We start from the raw sequence: 23,437 nt of genomic DNA, 5'->3' as shown, positions 1-23,437 counted from the left end.
CCAGTGGCCATTTTATGTAGCCAGCTAGCATGATTTGCCATAGGCCTGCATGTGTTTTTTGTTGTCCATGCCTCCTTGCTTATTGTTATTTGACCATGTGGCTATTTTGTGTGGCCAGCCAGTCTGCATTTGTCATAGGATTACATGTGTTCTTTGATTTCCATACCTCCTTGCTTGTTGTTGTTTGACCATGTGGCAGGTGGCCATTTAGTGCGGTCAGTCAGTATGCTTTTGTCATGGGCCTGCATGTGTTTTTTGTTGTCCATGCCTCCTTGCTTGTTGTTGTTGTTTGACCATGTGGACGGCGGCCATTCTGTGTAACCGGCCAGTATGTTTTTGCCATAGGCCTGCATGGGTTCTTTGTTGTCCATACCTCCTTACCTGTTGTTGTTTGACCATGTGGCCAGTGGCCATTTTATACAGCCAGCTGATGTATTAAAATATTATTTTTTCCAGTTTTCAAAGCCATTCTCTGAGGAGGTTGATAGAAGAGGGCAATGCCTTTTGTTATTTTTTTTACTTTGTTTCCCTAATATCAGTTTAATGTGTTTGAGGATCATTGTAGTATATGTATATATGAGCAGTGTTTATATAATATTATATGCATTTTTTCCCATTTATCCCCTTCACCCCTTGTCTCTCAATAGATTCTCTTGACCCCTAGTACACCAGCAATTACATTTTATTTGACATTTTCCCTCCACCTCATACCCACCATGGGTGCCTGGAGCAACCACACACCAGCAATCAGTTTTTTAAGGATTATGTAATTTACTTCCCCCTGCCTGCCATAGGTACCTAGCGGTACAAAAGGGGGTGGTGATGGACGGAGCATCTGAACCAATCAAACACTCACACTCAGTCAACAGATCTGGGTTTAATCCATCACCGTTCTTTAGCCCACTCTGCCACCCCAGTTCAGACATGGCCATATGCAAACCAGTCTGACCCTCTGCCTCATGGGAACAGTCCAGCCCGAACTGCCAAGCCATGCCTTCCCTGGACCGGACTCAAGCTTCCTAGGACCGGTTTCTGGCATTACAGCCATCTTCAGCCAGGTTTGCTTGAATCCAGTGGCAAAGTGAGCAAGGGACTCACGTCTGAGCATACCCTGCCAACTTATGTCGAACAAAGCGGTACGAAAGGGGGTGGTGATGGACGGAGCATCTCAACCAATCAAACACTCACACCCAGTCAACAGATCTGGGTTTAATCCATCACCGTTCTTTAGCCCACTCTGCCACCCCAGTTCAGACATGGCCATATGCAAATCAGTCTGACCCTGTGCCTCATGGGAACAGTCCAGCCCGGACTGCCAAGCCATGCCTTCCCTGGACCGGACTCAAGCTTCCTAGGACTGGTTTCTGTCATTACAGCCGTCTTCAGCCAGGCTTGCTTGAATACAGTGGAAAAGTGAGCAAGGTACTCACGTCTGAGCATACCCTGTCAACTTATGGCAAACAAAGCGGTACAAAAGGGGGTGGTGATGGACGGAGCATCTGAACGAATCAAACACTCACACTCAGTCAACAGATCTGGGTTTAATCCATCACCGTTCTTTAGCCCACTCTGCCACCCAGTTCAGACATGGCCATATGCAAATCAGTCTGACCCTGTGCCTCATGGGAACAGTCCAGCCCGAACTGCCAAGCCATGCCTTCCCTGGACCGGACTCAAGCTTCCTAGGACTGGTTTCTGGCATTACAGCCATCTTCAGCCAGGCTTGCTTGAATCCAGTGGCAAAGTGGGCAAGGGACTCAAGTCTGAGCATACCCTGCCAACTTATGGCGAACAAAGCGGGACAAAAGGGGGAGGTGATGTACGGAGCATCTAAACCAATCAAACACTCACACCCAGTCAACAGATCCTTAAAAATTACCAGTCTCAACTGACAGCTCCATTTCTAGCAACACTTAACGCTGCTGTGGACCGGAGTCGCCTCCCACCAGACTGGTGACATGCAGAAATAGACCAGGTCGACCTCCTGAACTCCACTCCTCATACCAACCAATTTCTTTTCTCAATGTTGAGGCTAAACTCCTGGCTAAAGTAATCGCTAATCGTATTGTTCCATATATCACAGAGTTAATCCACCCTGACCAGGCTGGATTTATGCCAGGCCGCGCCACACGGCATAATGTCATTGCATCCGCGGATCGATTGGATAGACCAGCAGTGCTTCTGCTCGCAGACATCGACAAGGCTTTCGACTTGCTTAGCTGGACGTACCTGTTTGCACTCCTGGGTCATTTGAATATTGACCCGCCTCCTTACATATATTCGCCTCTTTCACACCAACATCACTGCTTCTGTCTGTATGGCTGACTCAACCTCACAAACTTTTTCCATTGGGCGGGGAATCCGACAGGGATGCCCCCTATCCCCCTATTTATTTGCACTCATCATGGAGCCCCTCACAGCCGGGGTACAGATTGATGCTTGGGTCTTTGGTTTTGAGTGGTCACGAGTGATTTCAGACCACATAGCGCTCTATGCAGTTGACATGCTGTTCTTCCTTACCCAGCCCAATAGTTCTGGCCCATTGCTACTTAGGATAATGCACAATTTTGGGCGAGACCTCCGGCCTCTATATGAATGCTTGTAAATCATTCTTGTGGCCATTACATGAGAGTGACCAACTGGGTGAATGGACATGTGAGGTGATCATAGTCCCAGACAGGTTTAAATATCTCGGGGTGTTCTTGTCAGACTCCCAGTCCACCTCGTGGGATAAAAATCTAGCCCCATCATGCACACAAATCAGGGAACAGGTGCGCTCTTGGACTCACTTACCACTATCTCTGGCAGATCTGCTATATTTAAGATGGTTTCCCTGCCCCGCCTCCTGTATCAGCTGCAAAACCACCCCAACCCAATACTACCCACCTGGTTCAGACAAATTAACACAATTCTGGGCCATTTCCTCTGAGGGGCGGCTCAGCACGAGTGGTTTTGAGAACCTGCTTCCAATCTACGTATTGTGGAGGTACTGGAACTCCTGATGTCCAGGCATACCATGCTGCCTCACATCTTCTTATCCCGAATGACTGGTGTTACAGGGATAGATGATATCCAACATGGGTGGTCGAGCGTTGGTTAATGGACACCACGTCGTTAGATACAATCCTATATTCAGGCCCGACACTTAAAACGCTACCACCTGCGACCAGGACGCTATTTCTGACTTGGAAGTCAGCACTGCGTAGGATGGGGTGGTGGGGTAGATTGACAAAGGAAGCCCCTCTATGGTATAACGGCCTAGACTACTACCACACTTGTCACTGCATCCGGGTTCAGGGGCTGGAAGACTAGTGGTATCTCTACAGTCGGGGTGGTCTTACATTGTCGGACCTTAAAGTCCTTCCAGGAACTTGAAACAGAATATGACATGCCCCGCTCGCAGTTTTACAAGTACCTCCAATTCCGCCATGCATTCTCCCCCTACTTTGTTCATCAAAAGGACAAACCCGACTTTATCCTATTGAGGCAACGTTTTTATGGGGGAATTGGGTGAACATGAAATAACCAAGATTTACAGTGCACTCGTGATAATAGCCCCACTACACTGAATACAACACGGGACGCCTGTCAAACTGATCTAGGCTCCTCAGAAGATGATGATTGGGCAGAAGCGCTGAAGTCTCCGTGTGGTGCGGCTATTGCGACACGCCTTAGACTTATATAATTTAAATATCTCCATCGGGTCTATTTTACTAGGCACAGGCCATGGCGTTCGGGGCTGATCACTTACTCTCAACGTCTGCGATGCACAGTTGCAGAGTGTACTCTCAAACACTCTGTGTGACAGAGCTGTCGAAGTTTTGGAGGGGGGTCATCACATGCCTCTCGGAGATATTGGGATGGGATATTCCATATTCACTACGTTTGGCCATGCTGCATATCTCAGAGGGAATAGGGGGCAATGGGTTGAAGCGGCATTTACTGTTCCTTGGTCTCACATTAGCGAAACGCGATATTGCCAGGGCATGGAAAGATGTGTTGCCGCCATTGGTCAAGGTCTGGAACAGGGACCTTGTTTTCTCTAAGGGATTGGAGATGCCTGTTTTCAAGGTGAGGGGATGCCCTCAGAAACATCCTAAAATATGGACGGACTACCGGTGACTTTATTTGGAGCACACTCCCCCACATCAATCATTGGGGAATTGGTGTGATGACGGGATTTAGAGAGAGATTTAACTATATTCATACATTTCTTCGACTCGGGCGGCTTGGAACTGTTTGTCCTAGACTATATATTGGAAACATGGTACTGCTGTTTACTGTTTGGCTTTTTGCTAAGATATTCTTAACCTCTAAAATGTTTTATTTTCTTACTGAAAATGTTGGCATCAATATTGCTAATATGTCTTTTGTACTATTGGCAACCCTGGACTCTTCAGGGCCGATTCGGCTGTCAACATTAAAATCTTTTTGTGAAAAAAATAATAATATGTACAGACATAAAAATTGTATTTCCCTAACAAATAAAATAAAGCCCACAACATCTGACCCCCAGTCCCTAACCCCAACCAATGTCCAAAGAAAGTCCAAACTACAAATTGTCCAAACCAATGTCTGTAAACAAAATGCCATAAACCCCAAGAATCAGATTTCTCCCAACTCCCACATTCCCACCCTTTCACCAACAAGTCCCACCCACCAAACAAAAGATTTAAAAAGGGGTTAGAGACTAGAGACCTAACGGCGGGCTAGGACTCAGAGCTGCAACTCCAAGCGGTAGAACCGCTCCCAAATCCTGGGTTCATTTGCGCCATCCTCAGGAGCATGCATCGCTAAAAGGATCTAAATCTATAGGGGGAACAACAGCAGTTTCTGGTGAAGAATTGGCTTGGTAGTTTGGTCTGCCCTGTTCCCATGATGCACTGGGCCAGGGACAGACTAATTTGCATATAGCCAGGTTCTGAGCTGGGATGGGGCAGTGAGCTAAATAACGGTGATGGATCAAGCCCTGATCTTTGGACTGGGTATGAGTGGTCTGCTTAATTCAGACACTCTGTTCATCACCACCCCCTTTTCTGAATCGATAAATGGCACTGGGCAGATGCCTGACCAGGGCACCGTACAACTGGAGGCACTAGGGTCTGGCTCGGGCCTGTGGCATTGGAGGCTGCAGGCTGCGGCCTCCTCCTCCTCCAGGACCACCAGCCACTGATATTTGGCCCTGACGGCATCCTGCTTCCTTTACCGGGTGCTGGCTGTTCTCTACTTCCTGTAGGATGATGGTGGTTGGCAGGAGTATCTATGTCAAGAAAGAAAAAAGACAAATTGTAACCAATACTTTTAACAAAACAGTAACACATAAAATTATATAGTTGGCACAGTAGCACTCAATTCCTTGGCCCATTTTGAAGTGACTACAGTTACAGGCATTAAGCACTGTGGACTACACAAGTATTTTTCTTCTCTTTCATTTAGCTACATTCATGTAGGCATTGCAAGTCAGCTTGCACCCTAGACAGACATATTTGTGTCGCGGACTATCGTTATACTTTGCTTAAGTATGGGCGAATTTTGCGGATTTGCGGTCCGCGAAATCTCGCGTAATGGCAAAAAAATCCGCGAGTTCATGGGAAAATCCGCGAACTTGCGGATTTGCACAAATATATCTAGAGTTCTGTTTCTACTGGCTAATCAGTAAGTGCTAGCTCGTTGGGTAAATGTATAGTGCTTTTCCTACACTGCAGCTGCGTAAAGGGCCAGAAGAGTTGTCTCCAGTGACCATGTGTGTCTGTAACTTTGTCACCGCGCCTAAAGGAACCGAGGTACCTCAAGTGAGCTGTCCATCATAGTGAGGAAAGGGCGTGAAGACGTTGCATACCCTGATGTGTGTGGGTTGGGGCCAAACAGGCGGGGCTTCCTTGCGAGTTCACATGCCTCTTGTTTATAAAGGGTCAGAGACCAATCAGAGCAGCAAATGAGAAGGAATCAGCCTCCTGGTCACAGGAAGTACACGGGGATTGCGCTCGAGAAACTCGTGGTGCAAAGACCTCCATCAGGGATTACATCTAATTGTTGGCGGTAGATATGGGGAGGAAGCACACCTGCCTAGTCTCGACCATGCTCACTAGTTCTTTGGGCTGATTATAATGCGTGACTGAATTTGAGCTTCAACTCGGGCACCTGCTTTATTTATATCTGTAAGTGCTTCCTGTTGAGGTTTAATTTTTGTGACAGGAGCATCGTGCCAGAATAAATCCTGCCTGCATATTTATCCACGAAGATGCCACTGTGTTGTGCCATACCTCTACTCAACTGGAGTACTTCCTACTGGCTAATCAGTAAGTGCTACCTCGTTGGGTAAATACATAGTGCTTTTCCTACACTACAGCTGTGTAAAGGGCCAGAAGAGTTGTCTCCAGTGACCACGAGTGTCTTTAACTTTGCCACCGCGCCCATAGGCGCCGAGGTCCCTCGGATGAGCTGTCCATCATAGTGCGGAAAGGGTGCGAAGACGTTGCATACCCTAGTGTGTGTGGGGCGGGCTAAACGGGCAGGGCTTCCATGCGAGTTCACATGCCTCTTGTTTATAAAGGTATGAACAACACAGGGTCTTGACTCATCAACCAGCAAGGCTAAGTCAGATATAAGGAAGAAACAACACTAGTACCAATACTGGAATTACCTTACAAACTTTTTTGGTGACCCCTATATGAATGAAACATAACGAGTCCGTTTTTTTCTAACGTCACTAGTTTATTTATTTATTTAGTTCACTAGTCACTCTTAGCTTTTTATTTTTTAAGAGAACTTTTTTTCTAAAGGTGCATATAACAATGTACAAAAGAACAATCAATTTATGAAAACATATATTCACTTTACATATTTACAACACATCCACTCCACACTATTGACTAGTCACAATCACTCAACATTCACACATGCAAAAATATAAACAAAAAATATTTAAAAAAACAATACAAAATGGCCCTTTGCCAAAAAACAAATGTTTCAACGTGAAATTTATGTGCCCGACTTAATATTCTACTGTGACTCTGTTATAGAAAAATACAGTCGGAAATCCAATTTTTGTTAGCCTAACACAGTCCTACTATCCATGTTGTTGACACAGGGCCACTCAAGGTCGATGCGTTTCGAGCCCCCTGATTGCGGGGCTCTCCTCAGGACCAAAAAAGTTCTACAAATTGAAAACACAAATATGCCAGATTTAGTCACCTATTGCATGAACCTTCATTTTAAACATATGAGCAAGCAGCCGCCAAACCGGCTTCCGAACGCTTGATTTTCGACTGTATTTTTCTATAACAGAGTGGATGTGTTGTAAATATGTAAAGTGAATATATGTTTTCATAAATTGATTGTTCTTTTGTACATTGTTATATGCACCTTTAGAAAAAAAGTTCTCTTAAAAAATAAAAAGCTAAGAGCGACTAGTGAACTAAATAAATAAATAACCTAGTGACGTTAGAAAAAAACGGACTCGTTATGTTTCATTCATATAGGGGTCACCAAAAAAGTTTGTAAGGTAATTCCAGTATTGGTACTAGTGTTGTTTCTTCTTGTTTATAAAGGGTCAGAGACCGATCAGAGCAGCAGATGAGAAGGAAGCAGCCTCCTGGTCACAGGAAGTACGCGGTGATTGGGCTTGAGAATCTCTTGGATACAAAGACCTCTATCAAGGATTACATCTAATTGTAGACGATAGATATAGGGAGGAAGCACACCTGCCTAGTCTCGACCATGCTCACTAGTTGTTTGGGCTGATTATGCGTGACTGAATTTGAGCTTCACCTCGGGCATGTGCAAAAAAAATACAAATCCGAGCGGATTTGCGGATTTTTCTGCAATTTTGCGAGCTTCGCGGATCACAAAATTGCCGAAAATCCGCAAATTCCGTGAGCGGATTTTGCGCCCATACTTAACTTTGCTACTGTCTGCAGGTGGGGCAGTTGTACCACACAATTATCTCCTTTCCTATCATGGCCATAATCTGTTAAATCAAATGTTCACTTTCACTTTCACCCTGACAAAAACAAGGCAGATGTATAGTTACTAATATATGAATGATATTCGGAGCATCATGAGGTACTACTATTGTAACCATGCAGCCGATGGGCCACCCATGGCTGACAGAGGCAAAATTCAATGGGCAGGGAGTGGGCCTTCTCTGTGTCTCAACTAGGGAGTTTACCATGTCGAAATTAGCCTTAGTGACGGTTTCCAATTCACCTAAACTTGCTGCGACTAACTTTAGTCTCTCAATCAAGGGGAGTATTAGAGAGCGAATCATCTGTTCCACATGATCCAACTGAACCCCATTACCCTGCAAGACAAGTGGGGATTTTGCCATGGGATCAGTCTGGGCTATTATATTAAGGTCTATTAGATTCCCCGAACCCTGATACTGAACCCCCTTTCTAGCTAATTTCGGAATTTTAGCTTTTTTTCCTTTCAACCCACCGCCTCTTCTTTTCCTTTTACCTACAACTCGAGTTGTTTGCGTTGGTGAATCCCTTAAGGGGCAAGCAGGGGAACCTATTGGAGATGACGTACTAACATGATTCTCTACTTGTTCAGTACAATCCAAATGGATAACTGATGTGTTGTTTCCCTCTAAGATGTTCACAAGGCAATCTAATTCAATACTAGACTCTGGTAAACCAAGGTCACTTAAGCTTTGGCTAATACGGTTCTCAGGCGTTAAACAATGCTGGATAGGACCCAGAGAGGACCGTTTAGTAAATATCTCAGATGATAACCTCTTTTCAACATCGACTATCTGGTGGTCCAGAGCTACCGAAACCCTCGTAATAATATTGTCCAGTGTCCCCATAAGGCTACCTGTGATGGATTTCAGGCCAGCCTTCCCCCCTTTAACCAACTGTGATGCCATAGTACCTAAGGGAAACTATACTCAGAACCAAACACGCCACAGAAATGGGCCTTGAAAATCAATATTGCATTTCCAAGGATACAAACCAAGGAGGGGTGCCCCAGCCCAGCCTCGTCTGGCCTTGGACGGCCAAAGACGGTCCCGCCCTTGTCCCGGGCTTCTCCCGGCACGCTACCGCGAAGCGGGTGTTGCAGTCAGTAATATAGAGAAATAGGCGGAGACTAATTAGCCTCAGGTGTCAGTTCCCAGGTCTTGTGGTACACGTAGTCCTCGCGGTGGGGACATGGCGTTGCGGGCTCCCTCGATATTGCCCGTTAAAGAATCAGGGACTTCCTCTGGCACTCCTTTCTCCCTGCAGCAAATATCACCCACAAAGAACAGCAGGAAAGGCGGGACAGCACAAAACCTCTACCGAAGCGACAAGCATATGAAGTGCGTTTCAACAGTCCTTGTGTAATAACTATATTTTTTTGGCATGAATCATTGTCATAATTGAAACAACGATGAGTCAATAAAAACATATGCAATGATCATGAAAATCCACTAAAACATATATTAATGTTAATCATCCGGTCATATAGTAACTGTAATGTTCAGAACAACTCCTTGAGGACATCATTATAAGACAGCATGGTGACAAATCATTGCGGTGTAACCCTACAATCAGCTCCTAGAGGACGTAACCACATGAACAGGGCATTAGACAGTTTTAGGTCTTCTAAAATTTTACCGTACACAAGGTCCCTGGAGGTTGAGGTTGAGTTACTCCTAGCTAGAGAGCAAATGCTCCAGCCAAGGGAAAGCTAGGAAACAGATGAAAAGGTGAAGATTTTGGGGTCCCCTCAACTTAGGGTGAGGAGCCGGAAGATGACATGCAAAGCCAGAGCACATCTGGCTGAACAGTTTGGTGGTGGTCCCGTCGTCTTAAGACAACCACAGGCTGACTCATGGGCAAAAATTTGTTTTTATTAAAAGGCCCCACAAAGCATTATGGAGTAATTCTCTGTAAAGCAGTGAATGTTATAGCAGTGGCTCTCCAGCTGTGCTACAGCTCTGCACCGCGTTTCTTCCTTTTTGTTTCTGATAGGGGGTACCAGGTCCTATCCAGGCACCCCAGAGCTGGCTGATGTAGGTGACAGTATGGGAAGTCAACCCCCAGTAGCCCTCGCTGGCTCTCTGCACAGCACGCAGTCCTGAATGTGGCTGCGGTCGCCCGCAATCCTTCTTTGTGTCTGCCCACTCCAGGGGGCAGACATGTACAGGGGTGGCTGCCTCCCAGTGCATCCCAAGACCCAGGCATGGAGTCCTGGGCCCCTTCTGCTTTGATGGGCTGCTGCTTCTCCATACTCTTCATATCCCGGGGCCCAGGGATGTGGACCTGGGCCCTTTCGGTTTTCGACAGGGAAGGGCAACAGTGATGGGGTCCCGGGAAAGATATGAGGAAATAATGTCAAAGGTCACTAAACTTTAGAATGCCTTAACTCAGGCCACAGTTGGGTCAAATGGAATGATCCTGGGCTCATTTTACTCCTGGTGGTAAGTGTGTAACCTCCAGGTGCAGTTGGAACATCCCTCCTCACCTCCAAAGTGGTGAAGTCTTCCACAAGCTGGTCCTCCAGGCTTCCTGCACCAGTTCTCTTTAGTGGCTTTGTTGGTGGGCACAGAAAAGTCCAGGGATCCCTCCAAATGCTCATAAGGGGGACAAAGGGGGCCAACCTCACTTGCCCTTGGAGAAGTCCACTGGTCCTGGGGTCAACTGGACAGAGTCCTGGGTCCTGAGTAGGGAACAGGGGACTTCTTCTTCAATCTCTCCATGGTGGTCCTAGTATCCAGCAGCGCAGTAGTTAGGAAATCTGCAGACAAGAGAGAGTCTCTCCCTTGGGCAAGTGTTATTAAAGGGGTAAGGAAGGTTGCAGAAGACAGACACCCCGGGCCAATCAAGGGGTGACACATCACCTCTCCACCCCTGTCCCAACCCACCTGCATAGCATGTTGGACCAATCCCAAATGGTGTCATCCACGAGCCACTGGTCACATCAGCTCCTGAGATCTCTGATTCACCCTTCACTGACATCACTACCAGGGACTGGCACACTAGAATTACAAAAAGGGAACCCCCTCTTGGATGGCTCCAGTTGTCTTAGTACTCTTCTTTGTTAAGTGGGTGTGGGCAAGCCATCCTTGACACAATGTGACCGATGAGTGATTGCCAGAGATCTTTCCTCAGGAGATGGGAGAAATGCTACTAATTGCTCCATTTGTGTTGGGTGCCGTTTGTTGTTGCTGCTGTAGGGAAATATAATTACCTTGACACAGCACGATGGCAAAAGAACTGGGCTCTGATCCTGAGCTGAGCCAAGAAAATATGGGAACTCTAAACGACACATAAGATGTACAGTTAGCATTTTTTAAATTATATATTTGGTTATATCGCACATGTTGCACTCTAATTCAAGATGCCAATGTTCTCTGTAGACCAAGGGGAAGTGAAACTACGTTCTAAGGCAGTTCATTCCCTATATGTATAGTGGAGTGTCACTATAGTTAAAACAGTAAAGCAAACTGACTTTCACTGATAGTGTATACTACCTTCATGATGCCCATCTCATGTGAATACTTAACCCTGCAGAATACCTATTGTGCCTGGCTACCTCTGCACTGTTACCGGGCTGCACACAACAGTAGTCTCCCATGCGCAGCACACTCACATGTGCCCACACGTGTTCATGTGTAACAAGTCAAGTGCCTCTTACCATTGCTGCATCACAGCAGCCTTATCTTAGAAGGTGGACACTGGCAGTAAACATTCACAGTCCATTTACCATGTGATTACCATGGGGGAGACACTGTTAGTTCGGCTCCCCCCACAGTAAAAAGTCCAAATAATGGGTGATCAGAAAAGGCAAAACATTGGAGCGTACTGCCGTGGAAGAACCCAGTGCAACATTGGGTTTCTTTTTAGCATAGGTGTGCACCCTATCCAGCCAAGCCTATCTGAAGAGGCAAAGTGTTAACTATTTGTGCAAAACAACACACAGTAACACAATAAAAGCACCACAAAAAGACTCCACACTGGTTGAGAAAAATTGACAAATATTTTATAAATAAATCAAGACCAAAACGACAAGAATTCAATGAGTAGAAGTCAAGATATGGTTTTTTAAAGAATAAAATTAGTTCTTGCACTCAGAAGCAATACGCAACAATGGGGGTTGACTCGGGCAAAGTCAATAGTTCAGGCCGACCACGATGGCGCATAGGCTGGGGACAGGGGCCATGCATGGCCGGTGAACAGAGTACCTTTATCCCGGTCACAACAGTGGGATGTGGGGTGCAGATGAGCGATGTGTCAATTTTGAGACAGCAGTCTAGGTGATGCATCAATTTTCTCTACGCAGTGGTGCCAATGTGTTGGTTCTGAAGACAAAGCGCAGAGCCAAGATGTGTTGGTTCCAAAGTGCGAAGTGCTGTGTTTCTCAAAGAAATCGTGGGGATGGGTTGATCTCTCCACACTACTGCGGCACCAATGCATGGTTCTAATATGTCAGGCTCTTAAGGTCATGCATTGGTTCCAAGAGCAATGTGCCAATTTTACTCCAGCAACAGGGTTGATGCGCCAGTTCTGCTACACGCAGAATGGAGATGCGTTGATTCCTCTGGTGAAAGTATCTGGGTCCACTTCAGTAAATCAGGCACAAGAGCAGATGTGAAGACTTTGATAGCCCTGAGTCTCAAGCAGCAGGAGGCAAGCCAACATGCTTTTGGAGTTCACTTCAGTTAGAAGGCAGTGTCCAGCTTTCAATCATCAGGATTAGAGAGCATCAGAGAGCAGGGCAGCACAGTAGAAAAGCAGGTCTTCCAGATCAGCAATCCAGAAGAGTGTCAGATCTTGATACAGTACAGTACCTGGTGTAGAGTATTATTGGGAGGGGAGAGAGGCTTATCTCAAGCCATCCCATTGGCCAATGGACTCAAACAGGGCTGCTTATTGGCCCCATAATTGTTTTCCCTTTATGTTTGTGTTCTCCCCCAGAGCCTATCTTTAAGTGAAGGCATTGCCCCGGTTCTGGGGGACAAACCAATTGCATGCTTGATGTATGCAGACGATATATTATTATTGGACCTTACTCCAAAAGGTCTAAATAATCGTCTGCAGGCATTGCATGTATTTGCCGAGTCCCATCATCTGAAGATTAATATCTCAAAAAGCAAAGTAATGTGTATGATGGGAAGGAAAAAAACGAAACTTGGGAATTTTAGTTGGTTTTTAGGTGGTCATAGGCTGGAAATTGTAAAATCTTATGTTTTTCTAGGGAAGATAGTATGTGGCAACTTGAGCGAAAAGGCCCATATAGATAGTAATATCCGGAAGGCCATGACACAGGGTAAAGGCTTAAGTGCTCTTTATAAAGCTACAGGCAAAAGACATTTTGTTTATTTGTTAGAGGCTTTTCGGGCAAAAATCCCGGCCTCTTTGCTTTATGGCATTGAACTTCTTGATTTGGGGCAATGGGGCTTTTTGGACACTGTTGAGGGCAGATTATTGCGATACTTAACTACGGTCAACAACGCTTGTACCGTGGCATCCCTTAGGCTTGAATTTGGCATACGTAGCAGTTTGGTTCAGGGCTTGGCGGGAATAATACGATGGGTCTCTTGTCTGGTAAAGGGAAAACCGGACACTTTAAGATTTCTCATCCAAAAAGAATTATTGGGTCCCCTAAAAGAATATTCCCTACTTATAAAGAACTTTAGAAGGGCCGTTGCACTACTTGAATTGGAAGAATCAACTCTTTTTTTGCTTTCCACACATCAGCTAAAGTCCACCCTAAAACTTGCAACTTGGAATTTAAGTTTTGGGAGGGATAGAGAATCCCTTATTTTAAAGAAAGGTGCTCTTTCTGTTATTAACTCTTGTTTATTTAAACGTATGCAACCTTATGCCTCCTGGAACCTACCTCATGGTTTACGGCGTTTTTGGTTCCTCTTGAGGCAGGATCTCCTCCCTTTGAATAAATTATTAGCTAGATGGTATGGTTCTTCCGAAAAGTGCAACTTGTGTAATAATTCGATTCAGGATACTACCCATGTTCTATTCGTATGCCCTGCTTTGATGGCTCACCGCCGAAAGTGGGTGAGACCAATTTGCTTAAAAGTAAGTATTTTATCTGCCAATTCTTTAGTAGAAGCTATTCATAACCCCCCAAATGAAATGTTCTGTTATAGAATTTTTAATTTTTTTTAAATGTTTCTTAGATTTATATTAATGGACATGAACCTTTTACTTGTTCTCTGAGTCAATAGAGTATATTTTACAGATTTTATGTATTTGTACTTGGTGCTTTTTATGTTATGTTTTATGTGGATCTCAATCGAGTTCCATATCATATATCAATAAAAATTGAAATTGAATTGATACAGTACAGCAGTTCTTCTGACAGAGTTCAGTTACAGGTCCAGAAATGTCTGATTTGGTGGGGTCAGAGCCCCAGTACTTCTATCCACTTGTGCATTTGAAGTGGGGGTGACTTCAAAGAAGGGTCCTTGAAGTGCACAGAAGTATGCCTGGGCAGAGTTTGCAGAGTTCTACTATGAAGAACTACGTGAAGTGGCTAAAAAATTCTGCCTATTTATGCAGAGTTCTGCGTTTGTGTGGAGTTTGCCGAGCAACCTCTTCGCATTGCCATGTGCAACATGGAGTGTGTCCTAGAATTGTAAAGAGTGCATGAATAGCACTATGTTGTACACATGTGCGTGCTCGCATTGTAAAATCACATGCAAATGGCACCATGCAGTTCACATTTTTGGTGCTACTCGACATGTCGGCAGCATTCGACACCGTGAACCATTCCATATTGATCAGGAGACTGGAGGACAGTGGGGTGGTCGGTACAGCCCGTGACTGGTTAGCCTCCTACCTCTCTAACAGACCACATGGTGACCTTGCCCCCTTTTATGTCTGACAACAGAATGGTAAGGCAAGGTGTCCCCCAGGGCTCAGCGATTAGCCCCATTGTGTTTAATCCATACCGCTGCCCCCTGTTCAAGTTGATTAAATCCTTTGGTATCACAGTAACAAACTATGCAGATGACACGCAACTTATCTTCTCCCTCGAGGGTAAGGATGCTGTCTCTACAGAGACCTTCCACCGCTGTATGCTGGCCACGGCGGGCTGGATGAGGGAGAATTCCCTCCAGTTTAATTGATCTAAGACAGAGGTTTTACATTGCTCGCTGGATAAAATCCCGTGCCCTTTACCCGATGATTTTTGGCCTTCTACCACTAAGGACATTGCTGTATCAGCTGGCTCTGTTCGCAACTTGGGAGTAATTTTTGGTCATTACCTACAATTGGACGTCCATATAAACAAGACTGTTAGTACTTGCCTGTTGTTGCTAAGAATGTTGCATACAATTCTCCCTATGCTACCTTTGTCGGCGAGACCAGAGGTAGTGCGTAGTATCATACTCAGTAGGTTAGACTACTGTATCGCATTACTTTTAGGAGCCCGTAGCGCCTTGATAAAACAACTGCAGAGGATCCAGAATATAGCAGCCAAGCTGGCTCTTTCGCATGTGCGCTCTGCATCTTCATCTCTGGCTCTTAAAGATCTTCACTGGCTGCCGATACACCAGCGGATTTGCTTTAAGACTTCTTGTATTGTCTTTAGAGCACTTCATGGATTGGGACCCATTGCTCTTCAGAACAAATTTAGATGGTATTCAGCAGCTAGGCCTTTGCGCTCCTCTTCCGACTTTTTGGTTGGGACACGGATGGGTGGTCGCTCCTTCAGCTTCACTGCCGCTAAAATATGGAATGCTCTTCCGCTCTCCTTAAGGAAGCTGATTGAGCTGACCCATTTTAAAAAGGGTCTGAAGTCTCATCTCTTTCCTAGAGATGTCTGATCCTCCCTTGCTTGTGTTGTGATTTTGGAGTCAAAGCGCCAGGATACCCTTTGGGTGACAGCACGCGCTATATAAGTTTGTTATACAATACAATACAATACAATACATGGGCATGTCCATCTTGTTTTTCTACTCTCCATTATGGTGCAGGGCCTATTTTTACAATTCTTCTTTAATCTCTTTAATCCTCCCCATTTAAAGTTTATCTACCCCTCATTTTTATTTATCATATTAGTGTGTGTCTTTGTGTATTTTACATTTTTGGGCAATTGTTTTGTTGTTTTTAGTGACATTTTGCATTTTGTTTATTTTTTCCCTCACTTCTGTATTTCTTCTTTCCCTTCCTTTTCTTTTTTATCTCACAGAGCGCCATGGCAGAGGGTGGTCTTCCTTGCGGGTGGCACCTCCACTTGGGTGTGCAGCGTTGGCTGCTGTTTAGTGAGGAGGAGGTGGCAGCACTCATTTTTTTGTACATCACCACCTCCCCTCCATGCTGGTAGCAAGAGGAAGATTCCCCCTGCAGGAGGATCAGCTGTGCTGTGGGAGGGTGTGCTGGTGTATGGGGAGCACCAGCCAAGTTTGGCGCACCTTGCAGCAGCTAATGCACCACTGGGCGGTTACCTTAGAGCGTGATCAGGACCTGCTTGACCTGCTATCATCGAGATTCCGGAGCTCGGTGAGTATTAATTATTTGTTGTGTTCGTGTTCTATAATCCTTAAAAACAATCTGAGTAACGTGCTGCTCACACTCAGAGGTAACTTACATTTAGTTTATGTTGGAATTTCATGATTATGTTATCCAGTGTCTAGTTTCTGCTAGGCAGGTGCTCAGCACTACTTAATCAATCTAATCATTGGTGCTCGCTTTGGCTTCTTAATTAAGAAACCATTTCAAACTGTCCTCCTATCACTATTAGGCCTGGGCAGAGCTCATGGAATTTCACTCCATGGAATCCATGGAGTTGCTGAAAAACTCAGCTAAATTCCACGGAGTTCCGTGAGTAGGCTGCGTATTCCATATTAGACCATGATGCCACAACTACAACATGCCTACATTAAAATCTGTAAATAAATTGCAGTGCAAAAATTATGAGGACTTAATAAAGTGTGAAGCCTAGACAATAAATCTTTCAGTCAACATGTCCCCAACCTTGCTTCTGACGGGCATGTATGGGAGTGCCTGAGAGACACTCCCACACAACAAATATTAGTACCTGCTGCACTGCCCACCTTCTGCCTGCTTCGCTCAAAGATATCAGGAGGACCATCACCAGAATAGCTCAAATGGCACTGTGATCTATCCAAGTAACGGGTACCGCCACTGCTGGGTACACTCTGGCTCTTCTACTGCTCTAAGCAGCCAGGCAGAGGATAAGAGTACGCTTTCGGTGACACCAACCACCCAACCTGATAATGAAGCAGGATTCAGGAACACACTGGTTGCTGTGGCTCGGATAAGGCCCCAAGTGCATCTTTCCTGCACTTCTGCAGCCCCTTCCTTTCCCATACACTGTGCTGAAGGCTCAGCTGAGAGCAGACCACATGACTGCTGTCTTCCTGATAAATCAGGACATGCACAGAACAGCAGGGCTCCTGTGGACTGCTCTCTGACACCAATACCAGAGGGAGGACCACCCTGCCTGAGCCGGGGACCGGTCTTCTGGGCTGTGCCTGCTTCCACTTCTCATCCCTGCCTCCCTCTCATCATTGCAAACTGGAGATAGTCCACGAACATCCCTGGCAGATGTGCTCATCCTTGCTCCTGAGGTCTAGCTCCCTTTCCTGGTGACCCAACCCTCCTGCTCTCACAGGTGGGGTTCCCCTATGGATCCATTTCTGGTGGGTTATACTTATTTGGCAGCCTGGGCGGTATTCTGGGCAATGAAATTCCCCTAGAGCAGTGACTAGGATGAAGAGCATTGTGTCCTATGCATATATACCTTGGCCTCTGTGCTGTATCTACTGCTTGTGCAGCCCTGTTGCTGTAATGGGTCTAAAGTGTTTACTGCTTGTACTGTCTCTATACGGTATCTACTACTTGTGCTGTGCCGTATGTATATATTGTGTCCTCTACATGTGCAACTTGGCCTCTGCACTGATTGTGCTGCCACTGTATTTTGTCCTCCACTTCTTTTGGAAGAGGACTTCAAGTGTATTCTACTGAGCCATTGCCAGTTCACACACTTGCCAGTGTACAGTGAGCACCTCTGTGCTAAGGACAATGGGACTTATACCAAGCTGCATTCTTCACAGCAGCAACACTCCAAACCATATGCAGCTCTGCCTTTAATGCAGGGACACAAAGTACATAATGCAGTTTGCAATGTTTGGGGTGGACGCCGGTAAACTCAGCTATGCGATGGATGGTGGAGTTTTTTGCCAAACACCACACTCAAAATGGAGTGTGGAGTAGCACTACTCTGCAAACTCCTCATGTGGAGCAGAGTTCACAGCCCTCCCCTAGTTACTATAGTGAATCAGAGATATCAGTGAGTAGCGCGTTCTCTCAGTGACTTTGTTTATGTAGCTTGTACAGTTCCAAGCTTTATCACAGCGATGTGTATTATGCATCTATGCTTTGCAAAAAAGGGAGACCGAGTTGGTACATAAAGGGAGTTGAGATATGAGAATAGAATCAGAGATTATTCACTGTAACGCATTAGTTCCAAATGTTGTTTTTGTTAAAGAAATTTGGAATAGGTATTTTAGGATTAGTATGAACAACTCAACAATATTTGATAGACTTGAAACTAGTATTATAGGTGATCTGTTTTATAGAAATACTAATGTTACTACGTGTGCCTGTCATAATAATTTTGTGGAGATTATCTGAATCACTAATCTGTTTTTTTTATCATCTGCATTTCTTAAAGCAGTACCCAAGGGCAAAAAGAGGGACATTGCAGAGTCCCGGAGAAGCTGGAGGTGCCAACCACCAGCGCCTCTCCCATGGGATCTGCTAACCTCAGTAAATCCTATTATTTATAATTATTATTATTTCCCTAATGTTGAGTTTTTGTTTGTTATGGGCTTAGGGTAGAATTGTTGGTATAGGAATGTTGATGCTGGGTTCCAGGATGGGAGTTTCTGCCTGTAGGAAGTTGTTGCTGGTGAGCAATAAAGTTTCGCTGACACCCTTACCTGCCGTCTTCTGTCCACATGGCAATGAGAATGGGATACGCATCCTCTTGTGCAAACCACACTTGGATTTAATTTTTGTTTCATTCAAGTTATCCCTGCGTTATCCTATTTTTCACTTATATTACATGGTTTTCTTTTTTGTTAGCTGACTTTTCCGGGCTCTAGTCTCTAGCTTACTTATCCTCTGCTTTGTTGGTAATCTTACCCTGTCTCCTATACATCTTGTGGTAATGTAAGAGTAAGACTAAGAATAACACATTTTAGACTGTCATATCTACGTATTACGAGGAAGGGGAACAAGGCGGCCGCTGGCTAAGCGGGCGCTGGTCTTCAGTCGGCACAATGTTTAGTTAAGTTGGCCTCTCTCACCTTCCAATCACCCTCCTCGCCTTCTAGTCACTGTTGTCCCGTAGAGATTCCTTGGAGTTTCTTTTTTCCTTCCTTCTCCTTTCGGCATGGGGGAACATGGGGAGGCTGCCACCCCTCCCCTGATGGTGCTGGAGTCAAGTGGTATTTGTGCTTTGCCGCCGGCCTGGTCGCGGTTTCCCCACTGGGAGGGTGTGGCCATTAAGCCGATTTGCCTCTGGGTTGTGATTTTTCTGTTTCGGGCAGTGGTGGAAGATTGATGAAAACAATAGATATGTTGTTCCTAAGGAGCTAGAAGGGGGAGGGGGAAAGAAGGGAGGGAGGGCACATCAGTGATGTCGGGCATGAAAAGGTGCGTCCAGGGATAGCTCCATTAAGAGCAAGGGCCCTCACATACCCTGAGGGGTGTCATGGTTCATCATAGGGCAGCTCCTCTTTTGGCCAGCGCTGCAATGCCCAACGGGCCCGTGAAGGGGCTCTTTGCTGGAGGTCTTCTCGTTTTTGCCATCATGAAGCTAGATAGTAATATGTGAGGGCAAACCTGTGTGAAGTGAGTAGAAGTGGGAATGTGTGGGTGGTTTAAAAATGGCTCCTGGAGACTCCAAAGGGATTTATTCATGGAGTGTCTGGGCCATAGATAAAAAATATAGGAAAAATATAGGAAAAATTAGACCTATGTCAGTTTTTGTGAGTTATGTGAAAGGGTCGACGTGTTGTCAAATTCTGTCAGTTCTACTCATATTTCCAGTGGAACGCCATGTATTGAAGAAAGATCTTCCACCTCTCCTGTTCACCTATTGTACCCAACAGAGTCAAAGTACCAACAGTAACCCGAGAACAAGGAAAAACACAAACAGCCTGATTCTTGTAGCTAATAGCGCTCGCAAAAGGGCCAGATTCTGAGAATCTGGCCCTTTGCGAGTGCGATTTTTGCATTTGGTATTCACAATCCCAAATGCAAAAATCGCTATTTAAGAATTCGCATATTTGCGAGGAATGGCATTTAGGGAATCTCTAATAGAGATTCCTCAAATGCTATTCATGACACAAAAAAAAATTGCGATTTTACACTTTTGGGTCGCTATTTACCGAGAGGTCAGACCTCTCGGTAAATAGCAAAAACTCAGAAAAATGCTTTTAAAAGCATTTTTCTAAGTTGCATGTTGCACACACACATGTCCTTTGGACATGTGTGTGCGCAACACCTGTTCAAATGTGCATTTTAGGGGTGCTACAGGGTGTCCTTTGGACACCCCTGGCACCCTTCAAATCGCTATCTGATTTGCGAGTAGCAAATTGCTACTCGCAAATGAGGGATACTCCCCATTCATTCCTATGGGCCTTTTGGCCCATAGGAATGAATGGGGAGTCATTCCTTTTTTTGCGAGTAGCAAATTGCTACTCGCAAATAGAGAACATGTAGGAATCGCTATTGATTTAGCAATTCCTACATGAATGCCGTTTTGCGTGTCCTCAATAGCGAGTCGCTATGATTCGCTATTAGGGCCACGCAAAACGGCCCGTACATGAATCAGGCTGAAAGGTCCCACGTCGCACCCCAGTCTGAGACAGGATCAGTCGACCAAAAGAAATGTCTGTCAACAGTAAGAACAGAAGAAGAGGTAAGTATGTATGGTCTTTCTGATCCTACAATATATGTATATATTCTATTTGTGCTTAGGTCTACCTGGTAGATTCCCTTCTTCTGTGTGTCCTTGTAGCTGGGGTAAATGAAAGAGAGTAGTAGTAGTAGAAAGCTTTATTCGATTTTAGAGCAAGCATAAAATCATAAAAGCAACAATCATAGTAAGCAATTTCATACAGGGTCGTAAAAATACAATAAAATAGAATTAAACATTATATATACGTTTTACAGATTAAAGTCTTTCATAACTACAATTGATGGGTAAAAGATTTTGTTTCCTCAGAATACTTTGTATAAAACCAGACATAATTGCTATACACACTTCATTTTTCAACTATAAAAATTATTGAAACACTGGAACTACAATTAATCATGTTTGCAGCGACTTTTCAAACAGATTTTAAGAAACATAGCAATGCATTTAGCACTGGATTCTGATTCTAGATGTTGTAACGCCATAAGGGCAGGACGACATCTTCGCAAACCCAGGGATAACAATATTGGAGTAATCCAACGTTTGCGGGGTGTTTCATAAAATTTGCAGAACAGTATTACATGGATAGTGGACTGTTCAGAAATACCATCACAAGGACACCAGGTAATTGGAGTGGACCAATCTTGTTTCTTTGGAAATGTAACCAAACGAAAAAATATATTGAACCTGAACCGGGTCAACAGATATTTTTCTTAAGTGGTCAGACAAAAGGTGAGATACGGTTGATTGCCCTGAGTACATTGAATATTTAAAATTTGTCGGTTTTAAACTTTGTTAATTTCTTGGGCTATACTTAATTCCCTTAGATGTGACAAACATAAAATTTTTAAGGTCTTTCTTGTAATAGTGGATAAAATGGAAGGTTCTTTAAAATATGTAGAGAGATCCAAATCCTTCAGAAAGTTGTGTACAAAGGAAAGCCACGGGATATCTGACCAATTGTCTAGGCCCAAACAGTCTGAAATTAATGCACGTGTTAAACTACACTGCTCCGTTGACCAAATGCGGTGCCATAGTAATATTGGCTGAATTTTGATGTAATCGGCAATGTAATCCATGCCCAGTTCGATATGGCAACCAAACGTTGCTATACGCGGACGACGCGGTGATCATGGCGCGAACCCCAATAAAACTTCAGATTCTGTTAAATTGCTACTGCAAATTTATGGCCTCATTGGACCTTAAGGTCAATATTAAAAAAAAATGTTTTGCTATGCACTTTGGTAAAAAGATAGCTAAGACAAAACCGATATTTATTGAAGAAGCCAAGTTGGACTGTACTAAGACCTACCCATACTTCTATTTGATAACAATTCTTCTTGGAAACAGGCCATTAGTAGTAGGCACCTCCTATTCTTGAGAGCTACTTCTGCCCTTATTGCTTTTACGCGTAAACTAGGGAAGCCTCCCCCAAAAGAACTTATGCAAATATATCATGCAAAATGCCATAGTGTAGATGTTTACGGTGCTGGGGTGTGGGGCCATGTACCCGTGGACATCTTACAGAGGGTAGAGAACAATTTTATTTGGTTTTGTTGGCCGTCCCGCAGTGCTCTGCAACGTTTGGTTGCCATATCGAACTGGGCATGGATTACATTGCCGATTACATCAAAATTCAGCCAATATTACTATGGCACCGCATTTGGTCAACGAAAGAGAGTATATATCTAAAAAGGTAAAAAGATAGGGATAATTAAAGTATTCTAAAGGGAGGAACAAATGTAAGGGAAATGTAGAGGATGTTCTGTAACAAAACCTACCTAAAAACATGTAACAATCACCCAAAGATTCTCTATTATACTTGTGACGCTCTTTAAAGTAATGAAAGTTATCCACCTTCATTTCAGGCAGATATAACCTTATTCCTGACTTTTCAGGAATTAACAGGAAATTAAACAAATCATCAGAAAGAGAATATCTCCACAAAACTCGGAGCCCAAATCAGATAAGTAAATAATAAGCTTGGTGGATCCAGCGCACAAGCGCAGTTACTGTGATAGACCTTATGCAGCTTTCTTTTGCTTTTGTCTCTTGTACAGGAAATGAACTTCAAGGAAACAGGAGCCTACAGCGGTCGCCGTCAGGGACTTACAGCCTGATTCATGAAGCGAAATAGCGCCCGCAATGGCTGCGAAAACGCAATTGCGGATGCAAAACACGCAATCGGCATTCAAGAACGAAATAGCGAAATCGCTAAAAAATAATAGCGATCGGAATAGCGATTACGCTGTAATAGTCGCAGACTCCGGGAAGTCGAGCAATAGCGATACGGAAATAGCGACCAACCACGGAATCTGCGAAATCAATAGCGAAACGCAATATTGTCTCAATCGGCATTCATGAAAGAAATACATTAGCGAAAAAGCGCTAAATCGCACGTTTGCGCGGCGCAATTTAAGGACAACTCAAAGCAGGTGGTAACCATAAAAGCCATGATTAACCAAAATTTGAAAAACTGTTAGCCAATCACCAACAGGTCCAGGCCTGACCAATCACACATAAGGACATTCAG

The sequence above is a fragment of the Lissotriton helveticus genome, chromosome 4_1 (genome assembly GCF_964261635.1).
Source record: "Lissotriton helveticus chromosome 4_1, aLisHel1.1, whole genome shotgun sequence".
NCBI classification, from domain to species: Eukaryota; Metazoa; Chordata; class Amphibia; order Caudata; family Salamandridae; genus Lissotriton; species Lissotriton helveticus.
Note: the sequence above shows the minus strand (reverse complement) of the source record.